This window comes from Tachysurus fulvidraco, chromosome 23 (genome assembly GCF_022655615.1).
Source record: "Tachysurus fulvidraco isolate hzauxx_2018 chromosome 23, HZAU_PFXX_2.0, whole genome shotgun sequence".
Taxonomy (NCBI): Eukaryota; Metazoa; Chordata; class Actinopteri; order Siluriformes; family Bagridae; genus Tachysurus; species Tachysurus fulvidraco.
The window spans coordinates 10,570,355-10,592,357 of NC_062540.1; positions in this window are offsets into that span (position 1 = coordinate 10,570,355).

Consider the following 22,003-nt stretch of genomic DNA (forward strand, 5'->3'; position numbering starts at 1 on the left):
TTTATTTTAATATTTTGGCTGTTACTTGAAGTGGTTTTAAAGTGATTACTTTTTAATCTTGAAATTTCCATTTACAGAACACCTGTATTGTATGGATGAATCAAAAGTTCAAGATTAATATTAGACTTATATTTAAATGTATTTGTATTTATTCCCAATGATCAATAAGGTGACTGTGGCAAGGAAAAACACCCTTACTGTAGATGGAAGAGGAAGAAACCTTGAGAGGAACCAGACTCAAAAGGGAACCCATTCTTATTTGAATGACACTGAAGGGCGTGATTGTTATAAACACCAAAGAGGGTTATTATGAATAATATCCTTTCAATAGTCATATTCAGTGTGACAATTGTGTATGAACAAGAAGTATAATTGCATGTACAGTGGATATGAAAACGCTATAAAATTTTTATTTTTTTAAGTTTTTTATTACAGTATGTGAAAAGTGAAAAAAAGATTAAAAAAAATTGTCAGATCTTTTCCATTTTTAGTTTTTCCATTTTGCAAACATCCTTTGGTTGTGAATACAGCACTCATCAATTTATTTTAGAGTCTACCGATTTCATACATATTTCATGCAACTTGATTTGTCAATTTTATTTCATTCATGATGATTTTATTTCATCACATGATCCCACAGTTTTTTAATAGGATTCACATTTGGCGTTTGACTGGAGCATTCTCAACATTGACGATCTTCATCTGAGAAGATTCCTCTGTTGACATGGATTTGTGCTTTGGGTCAATGTTATGCAGGACGATTAAAATTTTCTTCATCTTCAGCTGTCTAACAGAGTCCCGCAGGTTTTTGTGGAGTTCCAGCTGGAAAAGCAGACCCACGTGCTGCATGCTGCCTCCATCATTCTTCACTACTGTAATTTTGTTTTGGTTTTTTTTGCCAAAAACTGTTCTGGATGTATGCCAAATGAATCATCAAAACATAAATGCTATGATTTAGCAATAATTGGTTGTCTTTAAATGTGTGGGGCTTTTTCTTGAGGAAAAGCTTTTATCCAGCCACCCTAGCCCATAGCCCAGATGAACACAACAGATTGTTGTAGTACGGCAGATATCCCTTCCCTCTCTTGGTCTCTTGGCAGCCTCCTTGATAAGTTTTTAATTTGTCCAATTGGAAGGACACTGGGTAATGTCACTGTGGTGTCCTATTTTCCTCACTTCTTGATGGAGGCCTTCAGAGTGTTCCATGGTACATCAAATGATCGATAACTTTAGACAGTGAGATTGAATCATGGTTTCAGTAGGCAGACAAAACAAAGAATGCGAAGCAAATTCTGTCAAAACATCTGATCTTTATTTAATTAAAATCATTTCTACTTAGGAAATTAGTCTTTTTGGGAAAAGTAACTTGTACTATTAGGCTAGCCTGTATGTATGTTTAATTAGTCTTTTAAAATATTTTAGCTTTTCGTACAATGTTCTACTTAACACAAGTTATTTCCTGAAATTCTTTTGAACTGGTTTTAATACAAGGTCAAATAAATATCTCCCAATTCCTTTTCTGTTTCATTTTCTCTGTTGTGATGCTGTAAAGAAAAATCATGTCCTGATGAAAACAAAATTGGAAAACATGTTGGTTTGTGATTTACACAAAGGGAAGTCGATTAAGGCTGCTTTCAAACGGTGCTTCAGTATTTCATTTAAAATGTTTTGTCATGTCTAAACAGTTTATCTGATTTTCTATTTAAACGTTGTGTGGTTCATTCAGCTACATGTGACAAAGAATAAATGAGTACATTGGTTTCCCTTTTGGTGAAAATGGATTTCAGATGGATGTCAAGAAAGACAAAGGGACAAATGATATAAAATTTTACTATGCTCAGATTTAGAGGAGGAAGATGGAGGAAGAGCTGCAGAAGGACCTGCAAGTCCTAAGAAGGATGTCTGGGCCAATGACAAGATGTTAATCAAAGCCCAAGTAAGGATTTACAATGGTTACAAACAATAATTTACCATACATATGTTTATTTCAACAGAACAATGCCTTCTAGCTGGTCAATCTAACTCACTAAAAGATGTGAATAAGTAATTAAAAATTAAAAATAGAAATTAAAAATAGAGAAAAATAAACATATGTTACTTTCTTCATCCTCAATACTTAATGCATGATCAATTAAAAAATAAATAGTATTAGACTATTATGCATTTTTTTAATGGACACATTCACAGGTGCAGAAGTATTTCAGCAGGATTGAAATTATTTCTGAATTTTGATTTCAGTAAGACTGATATTAGTTTCAAGCCTTAGGTCAAGTACATGTCAGGCAGAGACAGATGCAGATATAAGTTTGCTTGAATTTCCAGAAAGAGGCAGATGATCTAAAGCATTATTAAAAACACAAAGTCACACAAGCAGGACAAACATAGACGATACATGGTAACACTAGTTGCTAGAGAAGGTGAATGAATCATGTGACCTGTTTTGTAGTGTTCTTGGACTTGATGAGAAGTTGTGTTTCAGTAGTATGGAAGTTGTGTTGTGTCCCAATTTGCCTAATATCAGTTCTAAATAATATCCAAAATTAGAATTAGTGTGTCATAAGTATTGTAGTATGTTGAAATTATCCCAAAGGTACCCATATGGTCAACTATTTCTGATAGATTTTCAAACTGTGGCTCAATGGACACACGTTTTCAGCTAATAATGCCCACAACTTGTGATGGATTGCTTTGCTGAATTTAACCTTCAAATATGGTGGAAAAATACCAAATTACAAATTAAATAATGTAAGTATTAAGTATTTTCTGAATAATGAATCAAAAAAACCTGAGTTTATATTGACACTGTGTGTAACTGGGTTCAGCGTCTCAGTTTGTGTAATTAAACTATGCATTAAGTGTATGTACTCTTTTTGCTACACACTCAAAATTATATAATTTTTCCTCACAGTTGTATAATCAAACAAACTAAGAGGCAGAACATTTCAGTGAATTCTGGGAACTGGAGTTCATGGCCAAAACCAGACGTGATGTTACCTCCAGCTCAAGTTACTGTACCTGCACAGTAAATGCATGTTCTTCTCTTATTTGTGTGGGTTTCCTTTGGGTTCTCTGTTTTTTTCCTAAAGTCCAAAAACATACAGGTAGATGCTGACTCTATTAAATTTCTCTTAGGTGTGAGTAAGTTTGTATGTGTGTATGGTGCCTGAAGATTCACCCATCCAACGTAAATTTCACCACGTTGCACACAGGACCTGAAAATAAATGAATGAATATGAGTAATAGCCATCAGAAGGTGTCAGCTATGTCTTTAGGCATTAAAGGTCACAAATCTTTATATTAGCTTTATCTGTTCATTAGACAGAACCACTTCACTACATTACTGAGAAGGCATGCCTAAATGTGCAATTACGAACATTAAACATGAAAAGGCATTTCATCAGAAATCTCCACTCTCTTCTCATTATGATGATTGGATTATCCGCTTGTACCACAATAGCTGAGTGCTTATTAGCACATCACACCTTTTCCGGAGTCTCAATGCTTCAGTCACAAGCAGCTCAACCAATAATGTTAAGATAAATGTGTGAGATGAGTGCAGAACAAGATGTTATGCGACCAGCTTTGACCAGCTACTTTGGAAGTCTGTGCTTGTGCTGAAGAATTTGACAGTCATGTCATCCTGAAACAAGGTCAATGGCTTTATTTTGCAAGAAAAAAAATGAGTTGAAAAGAAATGTAAGAAGAATATGAAGGGGTGGGAAAAAGAGAAAACTAATGAGCCATCAATATGTTGGCATGTTGAAAAGGGGGTTATTAAAAGATCACAAGTAATGGATTTGCAGCTAAAGAGATGAAATTCACAGTCAAGAATGAGCCTTCAGCCCAAATGCCTGCATCACTGGAGACAGAAAACAATCATAACTGAGATCTCAGGTGGATTAGGTTATCTGGAAGGGCAACAGCGAGAAAGCTGCAGACAGGCTGATAAACAGGTACTCATCCCAAATAGAATTTGACAACAAAATTATTGAACTCATTTGAAGTACTTCTGAAAATATTCACAGGTTAAGGTAAGATGAATGTTTTGGCCTCAAATGGTTGAAATGGAATCTGGGGAGCAAGGAATCACAAAATACTCATTCAAAGAATAAGTGAATTATGCATGAAACAATTTGAAGACTAGTGCCATTGGTGTAAGCAATATCTTTTATTCAGTGTTATGTAAAAATTCTAAGACCCTGGTGGAGTTACACAGATTTTAAACTATGCAAGCAGTAGGCACCTGAGATTTATATACCATAAATGACAGATCAGGCAGCACTGTGGCATAAATTGCTACCCCTCAGTTCGAGGGTTCCTGGTTTGGTTCTGAGTTAACTGTAAATTGCTGTCATTTTCATGTTTTGCATGCTCTTCCTGACTTTCTTCTGGTTTCCACCTTGAACCAGCGAGTAGTGGGGCTGTTCTGAAATACCCCTAGGTGTGAATGGCTGTACAAATGATTTCCTACTCTCATTTCATGATTTCATTCTATTCTCCATTTGCTAAATTGTTTACATTATGTGCGATTGGCTTTGATTTGTGTTTTGTTTCTGTCCCTGTCTTGTAATTACTGTGTTCACTGATCGCTCTCACCTGCTTTCAATTCAACTCTGATTAGTTTGTCTGTTTAAGCCCTCCTGTGTCTTTGTCTTCATCTTTGTGTTGTTTAACTGTGTTTTGTTTTTTACTAACTGCTTTTGACCCTTGCCTGTGTTTGAGTCTCTGATATAGATTATTTTGGTTTGTTGTTTGCCTGTGCCACTGACCTTAATGATTTTTTTTTTATGGATTTCTCTTAAAAAACAGCTGGATGCAAGTCATCTTACATGCTTGCATTCTGTCTCTCATTACCTTATAACACCACAGGTACCCTGTGATTGATCAATTTCCAAAAGCTACACAAGCTGTGATTTAACTAGAGGCCAGAGGCTCAAGAAGCTTCAAAACAAAAGTAAGTAAGTAAAGTTTATTTATATAGCACCTTTAACAGATAAAATCACAAAGTGCTTAAAAAACTAAAATGTACAATAAAACATTCTTACAAAGGAAATAAGAGAAATTTTTAGAGACGATAAAACTTCAACTCTAAAATAATAAAACACACTACAACAGGGATGAAACCATAAAACAAACCATCAAGGCAGCTAACAATAATATACTATAATTTGTATATTAGAGACAATTATTATTATATAGCATTGTTTTGATTGATTTTATAGAACTTTTTGAGCTGGTTTAAATCATTCTTTAACTTTTGACACACAAACCTGGTAACTTTAGAGTCCCATGTAGCGATTTTGGCTCGCGAAGCAAGGTAAATATTTATAAGTCACTATAACGTGTTATAGTGACTTCTAAATATTTTAACCTCTGAAGATCAGAGCAGTTGTCGTTCTTGTAAGTGAAGCTTGCTGGAACTTCTTTGAAGGAAGATGGAGTCGTCTCCAAGCTGTTCCGAAAGTCTGACCACGGATTAGTGGTGTTTGTGACAATTTAAAGGTCGCGAACTCCACCCATCTTTGGGGAGATGACCAATACTTCGGTCAGGATTTTGGAGGGAAAAACTCCCTTTGTTTCAGGTGTCTGTGGGCGTGGTTTAGCTATCAAACTTTTAGATGACTTTAAAGTTTGATCCAGGGTGTATTAAGACGGTATGGCACCTTTCGTGCTCAAATAAAATACACCAGTGTTTGAAAAACGAGTAATTTTGTGGTCATTTGGATACTAAACATGAAGGGTAATGGCGGTATAAAGGCAGAGGTACATTACATACACAGATCAGTAATCAAAGGGTAACTGATGTTAATTATTGTGTTCTTATAAAGGCAAAGAAACAAAAATTAAACATAAAACAAGATGCCCTTTCATTAGGGAAGTAAAAAGAAAACAATAGCTTCGTATACATTCTGACGTCAGACCTTAAAGGGGCATACGGCATTAGAACAGCTATACATTAACATGCCATGATCAGTAATTAGAATATAACTGATGTTAAATACAATGTTGTTTTCTGACACATGAATAAAATACACCCTTGTCAGGAAAGTGTGTGTGTGTGTGTGTGTGTGTGTGTGTGTGTGTGTGTGTGTGTGTGTGTGTTCTGGTTGAGGGCCCCTATGAGTCGTTTAGGGCCGCATGGGGTTATCTGGTCTTTATGTAGGCTCCAGTCATTCTGGAGCCAGGTGTGTGTTTAAAACTGGGTTGCTCATCGGTTAATTGAGGAGTAGATGTTGAAATTTAGGGTGCCTGGGACATGAAATCTAAAATGACCTGTACCAGACGCTACACCCATGATCCCAAAACACAAAGAGGTCAGCTTCAAATGAATAAAATGTTGTTGTTTTTTATAACTTATGATTATATAGTATGATTGTTACTTCTATATTTTTATAACTAAAGGAGAAAGTTTAATAATATGCATTTATACTGAAATGATTATTATTGTTCAATGTGGCAGAACCATTCCTCTTAAAATATTGGACTATTTGCATTGTAATTTTGGCAGGTTTATACCTGTAACAAAAATGTAAACACACATCCTTAAGCTGAATTTAAGTTATGTTCCAACTCATAATAGAAACTTCACACACCATGTCTGCTCATACAGCATATGTTTTAAAGAGACATTTGAAGTTGTTAGAAGATTGAAATGTATGTGCAAAGTATAGTAAATACAATAAACATTTTTTAAATGCATTGATAGTGTTCTTATTTATTACTTTTCAGAATTGTATAGAGTAGAGATGTTCAAACATCTGAGACCATTAGCATAAATGTTTAAGTTAATTTACGCAATTAACATACATGTTCACACTGCAATGAATCAGCAACTTAGAATCTTGTGGAAAAGTGAAATCTTAAAAATATTTAAATGATTATCCATTTTTTAACTCTTTAATAACAGCATTTACTCAAGTTGTCATGGCGATTGTTTAAAACATGATCATCTATGTTAAAGCAAGTCCATTGGCATGTTAGTGAATACACCGAAAATCTGACCTTTGTACAAATTTAAATGCAACCAAGTAAACTATTATATACATATAATATAATATTTATAATATTATAATATAATATTTATAATATAGATTTATCGCTCAATAAAATGAAAAGTCCTCATGTATACATCTTAATGTAATCCAGTTGAGCTCAATCTGAATAAAATTTTGATCAGATTGAAAGAAATGGTTTAGATCTGAAATAGTCCTTGTAAATCCTGTTAGTATTCAATTCAGTTTTATTTGTATAGCACTTTGAACAGTGGACATCGTCTCAAAGCAGCTTTACAGGACATAAGAAATGTGGTACAAAAAGTCCAAGATTAATATCAGACAAAAGTAAAAGATTAGTATTAGACTTGTGTCTATTCTGTGTTTGTATTTATCCCTAATGAGCAAACCTGTGGTGACTGAGGCAAGGAAAAAGATGGATAATTAGCAACATAAATGCTTGAAACCTTGCATATATGCACAGTGCAGTGGTGTGATTGTGATGACAGACACAGAAGTTTGCTCAGAATATACATAATGCACACATTTGAATTGGATGGCAGGGTTTGTGGTACATACAGTAGAATCAGCAACAAAGAATCAGAAACTGGGCTGAATGTTTTTCTGATGAAAACATACCCATTGTGGTATACCTATATACCGATTTCTCAAAATTCTAAAATGCTGTTTATTTCTTTCATTACATGTAGCAGCTTCTTGAGGTCATCCTAAGATGTTTCAACTAAGATGTTGCAACTTTTCATTACTATAATGTGTCCGGTAATCCTGGTTTGTACTTCCTTAATGTTCTTACCTGTAAAGGGTTACTGCAGTTTCAGGATTTCAAGCAGCTGCACACCTGCCTTGATAAAATATCATTAAAAACAAATAAAATAATAATGCACATCTATGAAAAGACCTGGAATTGAATAAAAAAAAAAGTCAAAGAGTTTACTCTATAAAGTTCACACTTTTATTCATCTGATTAATTCATATTCATTATATGTCTTTACATACTCCATATGATTTTCCACTATTTTTTTATTATAATTTTCACTTTATTACAGCTACTTTATTAGGTATAGCTATTGGTACAGTATTATCAATGCATTGTATTAGACTGTAGCTCCTATTTAAGGATATACAAAGCTTCAGCCCTGTTTATTCTTTTATCAGTTTTGTATGCTATTTACCACCAACAGAGTAATAGAATGAGGAAGAGAATGACAGACTAAGACTATTGAAATGAACTTAACAGTAAATATTTTAGTGGCACAAACAGTCAAAGGCTAGTCATATGTATCTATAATTGTGTGCATAATTTCACAGGTCCTAAACCTAGCTCTGGAGTACTGCATATTTTAGCATTTCACCTGCTCCAAAAACACATCTGATCAACCATTTACCTAATTAACATTTACTTCCCTGGTTGTAGTGGCTGTGTTTATGCAGTGAACAGGACATATGGTGCTTCTGACCAGGGCTGGAAACCTGTGCAAATCAAAAGATCAATTAAAACTTGTTAAAAAAATATAGTACTTCACTTTGTAGCCCTGTAATATGAAGTTGAGAGCAGACAACATCCAGTATTCAAGAAATCTGAAACTAGCCCAAAAAATTGAGGCAGTCAGCAGCTGTAATGTGGGGGGAGTGAGCAAATTTAAGTGGCACACCTGCCTCTTATTTGTAGATGCTTATTTAAATGCTGTTTTTTTTTCTTTTTTTCTCAGTGAGCAGGGCTTCCTCAATTCCATGCAAAACATAAGCACTCCTTAGTCTTCCCTGTCTCCCAATTCTACTAAAGGTCTACTATTTATCACTTTTGTTTTAATAATGAATTTCTGCATTTGCAAACCTTTATTGGTTTTGCAAATTAAGAAATGTAAAAGTAAAAAAAAATGTTGGTCTAGCATCACATTTTTAGAAATAGTGTTGTTAATGGGGTTCTTCATGTATGTTTTAAGGTGCTTTAATTGATTGAAATTTCAGTATTCAACATAGGACCTTCACCCAAGTAAAAAAAAAAAAGACATTTTCCATAATTGAATTTTTTTTAATACATTTCTTTCCTTCAGTTCAGAACTGAGCAAAAGGGTTTCATTAAACCCACCAGGACTTACAGTTTCATTTTCATATTTAACTAATACATTCATATGGTGTGAGAAACCTAGCAGTTTTGCTTGTGTACTACATGTCAAGAGTAAGTGTAAGAAAGTCACTACTAAGTAAAAGTTAAAACGAATTGGAGAAACTGAGAATTGAGCACAAATCTTCCCGTCTGTGAAACAAATACAAAAATGAATGCCAAAAAGTTTAACTGATCAGTTAGACCAAAACTATTACTCAAAACCAGAAGGGTCAACAATTCCTCTAATAATAATACGAATGATTTGAGTGCACAGCATCTCAAAATCTCTTTCAGTTTATTTATATTATTAAAATTCATATTTACTAAAGAATAGAAACACTCCAAAACGGCAAGCAAACCCTCAAGGTGAATTTGGTAATAAAAGTCTAGGCAAAATCTAAAAAACTAGACCGTAAAAAGGAAGTAACTCTATGCAAGTGATATATTTTGATTGAGTTGCTGGTGTGGATAAACTCACCAATAGCTGATTTAATGTCAACGAGAATTGATTAAAATCCCAAGATCGTGATCACTACTGCAATGCAACTGGTAGGACAACATACTTGTTTAGAGTAATAGTGCAGTTACACAATGAGAACACCATCAAGATGCTAACTTTGAAGAGCCCTAAGAAGGTGCAAAGTGATGAACACAGATTTCACAGATTTTCTGAAGCTATTAAACTAGTCAACAGTCACAGAACCTGACTAACAGAAGAGCTTATCCGTCTCTGTCAGTAAGGTCCACCTGATACTGGTTTACTAGTTCACAATTTAAAAGGTTCATTCCACCATCTAGGTGCAAGAACATCCTATATCCTGGGTAAGAGCAGTCAAGCAGTACTGGAGGATCAGAGAATGTGTAGTGCATTGCAGAGAGTCATAAGGTAGTTGGGTGCTGTTCCATTATTGGCTTTGTAAGTGCAATAAACCTGAGGCAGACAGTTACAAGTAGGCAGTCAGAGAATATACTGAAGTAAAAGGGTGATGTATGAGAACTAGGGAAGTTTGAAAACAAGTCTTGCAGATTTGCAGAGGTTGGATTGTGACAAGAAGATTTTTAATAGAAAAGTCTTGTTTCCATTGAGCAATGTCCCGATCAAGCATGGGTTTCTGTCTCTAGTGTTTTTAATCCCAGACTGAGAAGCAACTTCTATGAAGAATGGACAGATCTTTAAATTTTATCGTAGGTACACCTTAACTTTGAGAGAATCTAAAGACAAAATCTGAAAATCACATTGTATGATTTTGAAATAATTAATTTCCATTTTATTGCATGAAATATGCATTTGATACAATAGAAAAATAGAATTTAATATTTGGTACAGAAATCTTTGTTTGCAATTTACAGTGGTCAGACATTTCCTGTAGTTCTTGACCAGGTTTGCACACACTGCAGCAGGGATTAGTTGCCCTGGCTGTGAGTGTTGGGGTCATGGTCATGCAGGAAGACCCACGACTATCCATCTTCAATGCTCTTACTGAAGGAAGGAGGTTGTTGCCCAAAATCTCATGAAATGCGGCCGCATCCATTCTCCCCTCAATACGGTGCCCCAAAGCATGATTTTTCCACCCCCATGCTTCACGGTTGGGATGGTGTCCTTGGGATTGTACTGATCCTTCTTCTTCCTCGCTTGAGGAGGTGGACCTTGCATGCACTGCAGGATTTTAATCCATGACGGTGTAGTGTGTTACTAATTGTAAACAATTAGATTGTGGTCCTAGCTCTCTTCAGGTCATTGACCAGGTCCTCCTATATAGTTCTATGCTGATCCTTCACCTTTCTCAGTTTAATTGATACTCCACGAGTCGAGATCTTGCATGGAGCCAGTTCGAGGGAGATTGACAGTCATCTTGAATTTCTTCCATTCTCTAATAATTGCACCAACAGTAGTTGCCTTCTCACCAAGCTATTTGCCTATTGTCCTGTAGCCCATCCCAGCCTTGTGCAGGTCTAGAGTTTTGTCCCTAGTGTCCCTATACAGCTCTTTGTTCTTGCCTGTAGTGGAGCGTTTAGAGTCTAATTGATTGAGTGTGTGGACAGGTGTCTATTAAACAGGTAATGAGTTCAAACAGGTTCAATTAATATCAGTAATGAGTGGAGGATAGGAAGGTTTCTTAAAGACAAACTAACAGGTCTGTGAGAGCCAGAATTCTTGCTGGTTGGTAGATAATCAAATACTTTTAATTTATTATAAAAATTATATATATAAAATATATAGAAATTAATTATTTAAAAATCATACAATGTGATTTTCTGGAATTTTTTTTTAGATTTGTTCTCTCATAGTGAAGATGTACCTATGATGAAAATGACAGATCTGCCCATTCTTTGTAAGTGGGAAAAATTTTAAAATTGACGGTGTATCAAATATTTATCACAGTGGAAGAGGATCACAGTGGAATTCACATTTTTCACCCTTTATGAACAGTTGGTGTTATAAGAGCCATTGTAAGACTGGCCATACACGATTGACATGGGACTCATACATTGGGGAGTAAATCAGGATTATGTCAATATAGATGATCATGCAGTCATTCAGAAAGTCCTTGACAACTTCATTAACAAATGCTTGGAATACAGCAGGCATGTTAGTCAGGCCATATGGCATAACAAGATATTCATAGTGGCTCCCAGAAGTGAGAAAGATGGGTTTCCACTTGTCGCCCCATCATAAATAAGAAAGACAATTAGACATATAAGGGACAGGTGTGCTGAGGTGAGAAGGAAAAGATAAGGGCAGGCAGACAAAAAACTCCCGTATCATTCAGAATATCTGAGGGAACCATGATCCTGGTAAGATCCAAGAAGGGGCACACAGCAAGGCAGGTTGGGGGAGCTGAGGACCAGCCGAGCAGAAGGGCCGAGCAACGTCCACAGCAAAGCAGAAATGCCGAGACACAACCACGACAAGCCGCTGCCAGAACCACGTCGAGAAAGCCTGGGTTTCTTCGTAAATAAAATTCAGACCCAAATGCATGGATATCTAAAAAAACAAAACCGGGAAACACTAGGGAAAAAGAAAACTGAAACTCAAAAAACAAGACACAGACGATGATGTCTACAGGTCATTTTAGATTTCATGTCCCAGGCACCCTAAATTTCAACATCTACTCTTCAATCAACCTATGAGCAACCCAGTTTTACACACACAACTGGCTCCAGAATTACTGGAGCCTACACAAAGACCAGATAACCCCATGCGGCTTCTCTGATTGAACTCATAGGGGCCCTCAACCAGAACACACACACACACACACACACACACACACACACACACACACACACAAAACACAATGAGACATTCCTTTTACTAATAAAACCCGAAGATAAGGTACTCTATGGTTCTCATTCTTATAACCCTTTTTGTAATGTGTTCTTCTTTTAAGGCTTGCCTGACTTAAAATTATTTGCTCCTTACTTTCCTGACAAGTGTGTATTTTATTCATGTGTCAGAAAACAACATTATATTTAACATCAGTTATACTCTAATTACTGATCATGGCATGTTAATGTATAGCTGTTCTAATGCCATATGCCCCTTTAAGGTCTGATTTCAGAATGTATATACGAAGCTATCGTGTTCTTTTTACTTCCCTAAGGAAAGTGCATTTTGTTTTGTGTTTAATTTTTGTTTCTTTGCCTTTATAAGAACACAATATTGTATTAACATCAGTTATCCTTCGATTACTGATCTGTGTATGTAATGTACCGCTGCCGTTATACCGTCATTACCCTTCATGTTTATTATCCAAATGACCACAAAATTTATCGGTTACTCATTTTACAAACAATGGTGTATTTTAATTGAGCACGAAAGGCACCATAACGTCTTAATACACCTTGGATAAAACGTTAATGTCATCTAAAAGTTTGATAGCTAAACCACGCCCACAGACACCTGAAAACAAAGGGAGTTTTTCCCTCCAAAATCTAAGGCCATAGCTTTGGCCATCTCCCCAAAGATGGGTGGAGTTCGCGACCTTTAAATTGTCACAAACACCACTAATCCGTGGTCAGACTTTCGGAACAGCTTGTAGACGACTCCATCTTCCTTCAAAGAAGTTCCAGCAAGCTTCACTTCCAAGAACGACAACTGCTCTGATCTTCAGGAGAACTTGGAAGAACATCTGACCCCGCCCTAACTGACTCTTCAGAAATTTCTCTGTTGCATCCGGACTCTTGTGCCGTAAGCCAATGCAAGTAACCGTTTCCTTTACCAATCAATTTAGATGCATATTTTAAGTATGAACCTTGTACTGAATCTTGAGGTGAATTCAAGTTTCCGGTGACGATTTCCCAGTTAGGGTGTGATTAATTTTTGAGTCTAAGCTTGCCATTCTTTTCCTTCCTTTCTCTAATTTCTTCTTTCCAGACTCTTCCTCCCTTTCCCCAATTTTAATTTCTTTTGTTTTATTTTATTTTCATCTTCGTTTTCCCTATTTCTTTTGTTTGTTTGTGTAGTTAGTTTTATGTTGTGTTTGTCTCATTCATTAAATGCCATATTTTTGTGCCAAATAAGTGATTGTCTCTGAGTATCGCTCACAAATTAAGGTACCTGCAACATCTGATCTGAACTACATGCTCTATTAAGTTAATTTAATTTAAATTACGGTATAAAGTAAAAGGGAAGCGAATCTTTCTTGGCCGGGAAGATACCACCTTCATAGAATTAATAAAGGTTACACGGACTGTTCACCGGATGAATAGACCAAGTAAGTGTAACGTTAATTCCATTACCGTTAATTTCAACTTAGGTTAAAATATTTAGAGTCACTATAACGTGTTATAATTACTCATAAATATTTACCTTGCTTCGCAAGCCAAAATTGCTACAACACAACAAAGTGGTTTTTTTTTCTATTTTATGGAGGACATTTTTGAGGTTCTACCTATGCTTACAAAATAAATAATTAAATTAATGGAAATTATTTTATTTTACAAATTTCTTACCTCATTCATTATTGGATTCATTTCAAACCAAAAACAAGAAAAATGAACAAAGAGGACCTAAAATGGCACCCACCTCCCTACTGCTTTTCAGCAAACACTAATGTAATTTAAGTTCTATTCAGATTTCTTGCAAAATTTTTACTCATTCTCTTACTCAATCAGAATGAAAGAAGCAGGCTGACACTCGCTAATATTGTGAAGAAGTTGTACACAAACTGAGGCAACAACTACATAATGTCCAAAAGCAGCAATAGCTTGCTAAACTTCTGGGGAAGGAGAAACCCAAGCATCAGCAACATGGAGACAAAAAGCCTCCTGGCACTATGGTTCTTCTCCAGCTTTATCCCCTGCTCCACCTTCAGCAGCCAATCGGAGCAGTCTAGCAGTTAATGGCAAGCGGAGTCAGCTAGTATCCATTAAGCACAGTAGAGAGAGAGAGAGAGAGAGAGAGAGAGAGAGAGAGAGAGAGAGAGAGAGAGAGAGAGAGAGAACTGAAATTCGGCAAAAAAAACAATTATCTGTATCCTGAATTATTGCATAGTACAAAATTGAAGGAATTACGCCCAGGGACATAACACATTAATTCAAACAGATTGCCCCATAGTTGAAGAGATTAGTGTCAGGTTTTAAAAATCTAGTATCTTCATTTGGAGATGGTACTGGAGTGACAGTCTGTCTATAGCATTCTAAATGAATCAAGCTTCACTGTGATTACCTGTGTAACCTGTCAAGTATTTGTCCGCCGTGGGGAAGATTGATCAGAGGCATAAATGGTTCATAGCAGTCTGCAATGTAATTAGCTGAACAGTGATCAGTGGCACTATGGAAAGGGATCCAAATCTTTTTAACATTACAAAGTCAGTGGTAAAGTGTGTAATGGCAGGAAGATTCACTCAACCAAGCAGACAGCTGCTATATAGTTCCAAGGTGCACACGGGTACGAAAGCAGAACGATTGAACGGCAGTATGACGGTGATATTTATATCCAATGCTGAATTAGACACACTTCGTGACTCTGGTGAAGGTCTCAGCATGCATTCTCAGTGGACTTTGCATTCAGAGGGCTTTAATAACACAATGCCTAAAAAGATACTGAAGGAAATGTTAACGGATAAAAAACACAGCAAATGTATCACTCAAGGTGTTTTACACACACACACACACACACACACACACACACACACACACACACACACACACACACACTCACACATTGGTAGGGAAGTGTACGTGTATCATTCTGGGTGAAACATATTGTTGTCCTGTTCCCAAAGAAGTTCATCAGTTATCTTTTCCCTCCACAGACCTCTGTGTCAGACACAAGATCTGATAAACTCCAACATGTCCACTAACATTATCTCAGGGCACCTAACACACAAACAAAAGTATCAAAGGAGCAATTGTCTTGTACTCAGTACTTCAGTTGCATTTTCATTTGCATTTCTTAAATCTAAGTGAAGTGCAGGAAAAGAGGGTGGAGAGAAAGAGATTTTGAGAAGTGTAGGAGAGGTGAGTCATAGAAAGCATGTAGGTATGGTCTCTCATAATCAACTCTGTGTCTCCACTTCAGTGTACAAGAGCCCTTCTCATGTTGTCTGCCACTGTCACTGAGACACTGTGATCACTATTGTTTATACGCAGCTGCTCTCTTCAAGCTTCTCCTAGCATCTCCTTAATGATCTAACAGTCTGACCTATTACCAAGCGTTAACCATATGTAAAAGGCATATATCTCACAAGCGTTTTCCTCCTCATAAATATGGATTATTGTGTGTGATGACCAGAATTATCATAATCCCTTATCTATAAATAATTAATGCAGATGTAAATGGATGAAAAGGTATTGAAACTTATGAATTTTAAACAGTGGGCCTTTACAGTTACTGTCCACTTTAATAGGAACACATGTACATCTGTTCATTTGTCCATTGTTCATTTGTTTAACCAATCAGCCAATCATGTGTCAAGAACAGAAAGCACAAAAACATGAAACTACAGCTCAATAGCTTTAGTTAATGTTCTCATCAAACACCAGAATGGGGAAATGTGTGACCTCTGTGACTTCCACTGTGGTATGGTTGTTTTGCTCTAGATGGGCTCAGAGGATTTGAGAATTCCATAAACATAATTTCCTGGGATTTTCACAAACTATAGCATGTGTAGTGTACACAGATTGTAGATGGAAATGTGTTGTTGAGGAAAATAGAAAATGTGCAAACTAGACTGTGCTGCCAGGAAGTAGCAACTCATATAATCTTTTAAACCACGGTAAGTGAAAATGCAAAGCATGCACAAAACATTGAACCTTGAGGTGGATTGGCAGAAGACCACCTTGAGTTCCACTCATGTCTTCCAAGAACATGAGCAAAGGGTCACAGAAACTAAACAGTTGAAAAAAAATCATCTGGTCTATTCCAGAGAGTGGAAGGTGAATGGAATCTTTAAATATCCAAATTCCTTGCATGGATTTTAATCCCATGTCTCTTTTAAAGGTAACCAGGCTTTAAAATGCTAGAATGTTAGCATTGTACTTGGCAAGATTGAAAAAATGGGTTAAAAATCTTCTAAAAATTAATATCATAACTATGGGCTAAAAAAAGCTTCAAAAAGCACTTCTTAAATGCTCCAAATTCAGTAAGTTCTACATTCCCATTGTATTGTAACAACTGCTCAATTTTTTTTTTTACATCCTCCTGTTGTCATTTCTTCTTTACTGTTGCTCATTCAGCAGGGAATTAAAGGAGGAGGGGTAGGTTGTGGGGAGGTGACACAGGGTTTTGAAAGATGAGGACCACAAACAAATTATAAGGAGACACAAATTAAGAGAAAGAGGGAGGGGGTTAAGAAGCACAACAGTGAATGAATACAAGGCTGCACTGTTTGCCACTGATTAATGGGGTGGGGTAGTAGCCATTATGGACTAGTAATTGAATATGGATGAAAAAGAAAACAGGAAATGGATGGATGAACACAATGTGTAAGACAGAGGATATAACCATAGTTGTAAAACAAATAAGAAGGTAGAAGGAACTGCCTGAAGAAGGAATTTATATGATGTGCAATGAGCTAACTAGCCCACATTTTTAATATGAAGTTAAACCTTGAAGGCTGACATGGTGGGTGGTGATTAGCACGTTTGCCTCAAACACCAGGGTTGAAGGTTGGTTCCTGCCTCCACCATATACAGTATGTGTGTGGAATTTGCATGTTCTCCCTCTGGCCCTGGGGTTTCTCTTGGTACTCTGATTTCCTTCCACATTTGAAAGCCAATTCACATCTCAAATTTGTCTTTAGTGTGTGAGGATAAACTTTAGGGACACTTTGACCCATTGGGTGTAGAGGATGGATGGATGCATGGATAAATGGATAGAGAAATGGTTAAAACTAGACACCTTCAATATCTAAAGATCAGGCGATCTAACTCAATGTCTTATTGACATATAGCTTGAGGCATCTTTTTTCTTTTAATCATGATGTAATTTGCTTATTGTTGTTTTTATTGGCAAAAACTGAGATAGAATGGATAATATACAGGACCAGCAGACTTACTGTGATTCAAAATACTGTGATTCAAAATGTCAAAATAAATAAACATACAGCCTCATACATCACCTATTCTCTCAATATCACATCTGGCTCATAACTGTTGCATGTATTTATTTTACAATTCTTATGTGCATTAGTTCATCAAATCTGCTCTAAGCACAGTGGTGAAATTACTTTCTTATAGAATCAGGATTCTATAAATGTTTAAGGGAACCTGATGCTAGCTTCTCTTCCCCATGATTGACATTAATTCAGGTTATCAGACTCTGAGCAGGTGAGCTGCATCGCACAGCAATGAAAGGAAAAATAGTGTTACTGTGCTTGTGAACTGATGTATGATGCAGTGATTAAAAGTCCCAGTGCAAACAATCATCCTAATTTCATGTTTCATGAATCTCACCTTGATTGTAATAGCGGTTTTTAACACACAGTATGAAGTCCTTGAAGGTCTTTATTTTTTTTACCTTGACCTTTTTTATTCCACTCTAACCCTCTGGCTATGTCCTGTAACTTTATGGAACAATACAGTATATGTGTTGCAATATATTGTGTGCTCACCCAGAAGTCATTGCAGTCCAGTTAAAAATAAATCATATTATAATGTTGTCGTGAGAAATTAAATAGAAATAGTGTGTGTCATCTAATCTCTACATGTTAGAGGATATATTGTCATTAATCTAAGTAAATATCTAACCAGTGATTTAGCCTAATCCGGTAAGGCTCCTTTAAAGTATATTTTGTGTTGCCTGTATGAAATATTCTTTATATTCAAAAGCTTACAATGTGGGCGTAACAGTGACATGACACTGGGAATTGACCAACTTGTTGCCACAGTAAAATGAACTGGCTCTCAAAAGCCAAAAGAATATTTGCTTAATTATTCATGCAGCTATTGAGGGGGGAGGAAATATCATGCCATTTTGAAGGCAAACAAGACAAAGAGAGGCAAAGAGCATAGAGAAATAGAGCAAGGGCACAGGTGAATGAGCTTATTTATAACCTTTTATGATGTGGTATTTGATGAAAAATACTGAGCTCCAGTTAATAAACCATGATGAGGCTTCCCACTTATGGCAGTAATGGCAGCAGTGGTGTTGTCAATATTTGCCTGTTTGATGGTGAAGATGTAGATCAACAAGTGAAAAAGCAGGTATGTACCAAATATGAGTGAATAATATTGTTATTTATTCTGTAGGGCTGCATTTAATCCAATCTAATGTGTCAAACATTAAATTGCTCTCCTATAACCTGTTTACAATTTCACATCTGTGCCAGTGAATACTTCCTATTGCACTGAGTCACTGGCAGACTTCAAATGACATGACTAAAATACTTAAACTAGCACTTTTTTTTTTTAATGCCTGTATGATCTTCTTGCCATATTACCTCCCAACACAGGTTTAGACTGATGGTAATGAACCAGTGTTCATGTATTAATTCATAGAAGTTTTAAAAGCACTTAAAAGGGGGATCATGGATAATAGTGTCTGCAATATATATATATATATATATATATATATATATATATATATATATATATATATATATATATATATATATATCCTATTCATCACGCATTTAAGTGAAGGGGATGCAGAGCAGACTTTCATTAAGAGGAATGTTCTGAAGAGGGATGTTTTTTCTATTAATCAACTCACCCATCTTCTGTGCCTTTCTTTTTTATGTGAGCACTGAAGTCTTATATTTGAAAAAAGCAGCCAGGGAGATAAATTTAGATGGAACGTGATATTGTATCTATTTGTTATTCCCCTCCACATATTAAAAAAGGCAGGCAAACATTAAAGGCTGCCACAAGAGTGAAGGATTAAGTGTTATTGTAGAACAAGACACGTTAGAGACTTCTCCACTGAACTGACAACTAGTTGGATCCAAGCCTGAGGGTGTTGCAAGCAGATTTGGCTGTGATGTGCCTTTGCCATTAAGAGCCCAGTGCTTTGTTGTGTAGAGGATTGTCTTCCTTTTGTTGAGGATCATTAGCCTCTGTATATTACAATGGGAGAATTTGTTGGTTAAATGTTTCATTTTAAGCTATTGATTTTTTTTTACTTAAATATGAATTAGTTTTACATGCCAGGTTTAAACAAATGACTGATACCATTGTGTTAATTTATTCTCAGCAAAGCTTGAAGGGAATTTAATAGCCTTTTTTTATTTAAAGGAATCATCCTCCATGCAATTCATTAAGCACATTTATATTGAAATATTTGTGAAGTGCTTAGTGACTCTGGTGATCAATTGTTGCTTGTATTTTTGTCATTCATCTGTGAGATTAGTTGTTGTGTGCTGCACTGACATCACAGCAGGATATTGCTCATGCAGTTCCAGTGCTGGAATTAGGAGGGGGGAAAAATTATGATCTCAAAATTAAGGGATAATGGTCAGGAGAATAGCTTCTATTTTTTTGCTCACGATTTTCCTTTTGTTTTCAACATTATACAAATAGGATAAATCCAATGTAGAAGTAGTAGCAGAGCTTGGACTCAAAGTTACAGGACTGCAATACTGTGTTTGCATCTCAAACTATAATAATTATATTAGCGTGGTAGTGCTAGGTAGTATTAGCATAAAAGTAAAGCTTTAGACCTTTATCTGTTTGAGTAGAGAGTACAGAGAAATACTATCAGCAGGTTGCCAAATGACATTGGGTTAATGTAGAAGACCAATATTTTTAGAAGCCATGGATTTTTCCTTTAAGAATACCCCAAAAATGACACATTTCAAGTGAAGTCAATAAGCTTTTATTGACATTTCAACCATATATAGCTGATGCAGTACATAGTGAAATAAAACATTGTTTCTCCATGATGTTCCATAAAACAACATAAAGCTACATAAAAACAACATAAAGCTAAGGATTTAAAGTAAGTTGTCCTGGTCACACAAAGTGCATGTGCAACAGTGCGAGACAAAAAAAACAGTGCAGAGAGACATACAAAATACTACAGGACAATTACACAATCTAGGGCTGTACATTATGTAAAACTAGCGGATTGTAAAAAAGGGGGGTTTAAGTAAACATATGTACACTTATGTAATAGCAGCAGTTTAATGAGGTATTGAAATGTGCTGTGCAAAACAGCACATTGAGTAAGTGATTAGATTTGTACAGTTCCTGTGCAGTAGTCTGATGCCTTGCTTGAAGAAACTTTCACAGTCTGGTCGTGAGGGCCCGAATGTTACGATCTCAGAGATCTGTCAATGTTCAGTGGAGAGTGGTTGCTCTGTGCTCTCTTGAAGACAATAACCATCTCTTTTGTTTTGTCACCATTCAGAGACAAGTTGTTGGCAGGTTGTTATTTTTTTATTTTTTTTTGTACAGAAGTTGCTAGTTCTCTCCACAGATGTCTGAACCTTTTCCCATCTTTTTGTCTCTAGGCAGTTCAATTAAACATTATATTCTTTCCCTCACTCTTGCTCTCATGACAGATAATATATGCCCATTTTATCTTCAGGTTGGCCTATTCATTGCTATTGCACACAACACATATTTCATGTAATCAGTAGACAGTTCAGGTATTTTTTGTTGTTCAAGGCTGCAGTCTGTTTCCTTCTGCCAGAAAATATTCAAGGACTCATCACTGAATGAGATATTTGTCCTCAGTAAATGTATCTCAAAAAAACATCTCCAATGTAATTTCACCCTAGGACAAAATGCCTTTAAATTAAGGTGGAACTGGAGATAACAGATGTGCATCACATGCCAAGTCTATTATCTGAATAATTGGATATATTGTATTGAGGCTTTGTACAAGAGCTGTGGTTAAACTTAAGTAAGACCAGAGAGTGTGGTCAGGCAAACTGATTTAATTAGACATAAGGTATTGTGATGAGATGTATCTGGCTTCTGAATACCAATACCATGTCATTTTCATTCATAAGTGCTGCTCTGAGCAACACAAATCCATGAGTATATGAAACCTTTTGGAAATTGCAAAATATATGCGATCATTCTTTAGGTAGAACTTTACAATAAAGTTCACAAATAATGGTATATAATGAATTAATACTTTGAGTAATTTTTGAACATCAGGAAATTATTTCACATAAACATTAATAGCCATTATATGTAGCATCCAGATATATATTAACATCTTGTACAATTATTCAGTTAATTCATATTATATACCAGGTTATTAATTAAGGTTTTTTTTTGTGGAAATATATATATATATATATATATATATATATATATATATATATATATATATATATATATATGTATACAGCTTTCTATCAGATAAAAAGGATTCCCCCCCCCCCCCCCCCATTGCTATACAGCTGAGATGCAGCTTTGTTTGTTTCCTTCTTTGTTGGGTTTGTTTCTTTCATAATACTAAAAATTCTGACTCAAAAGTATAGAATAC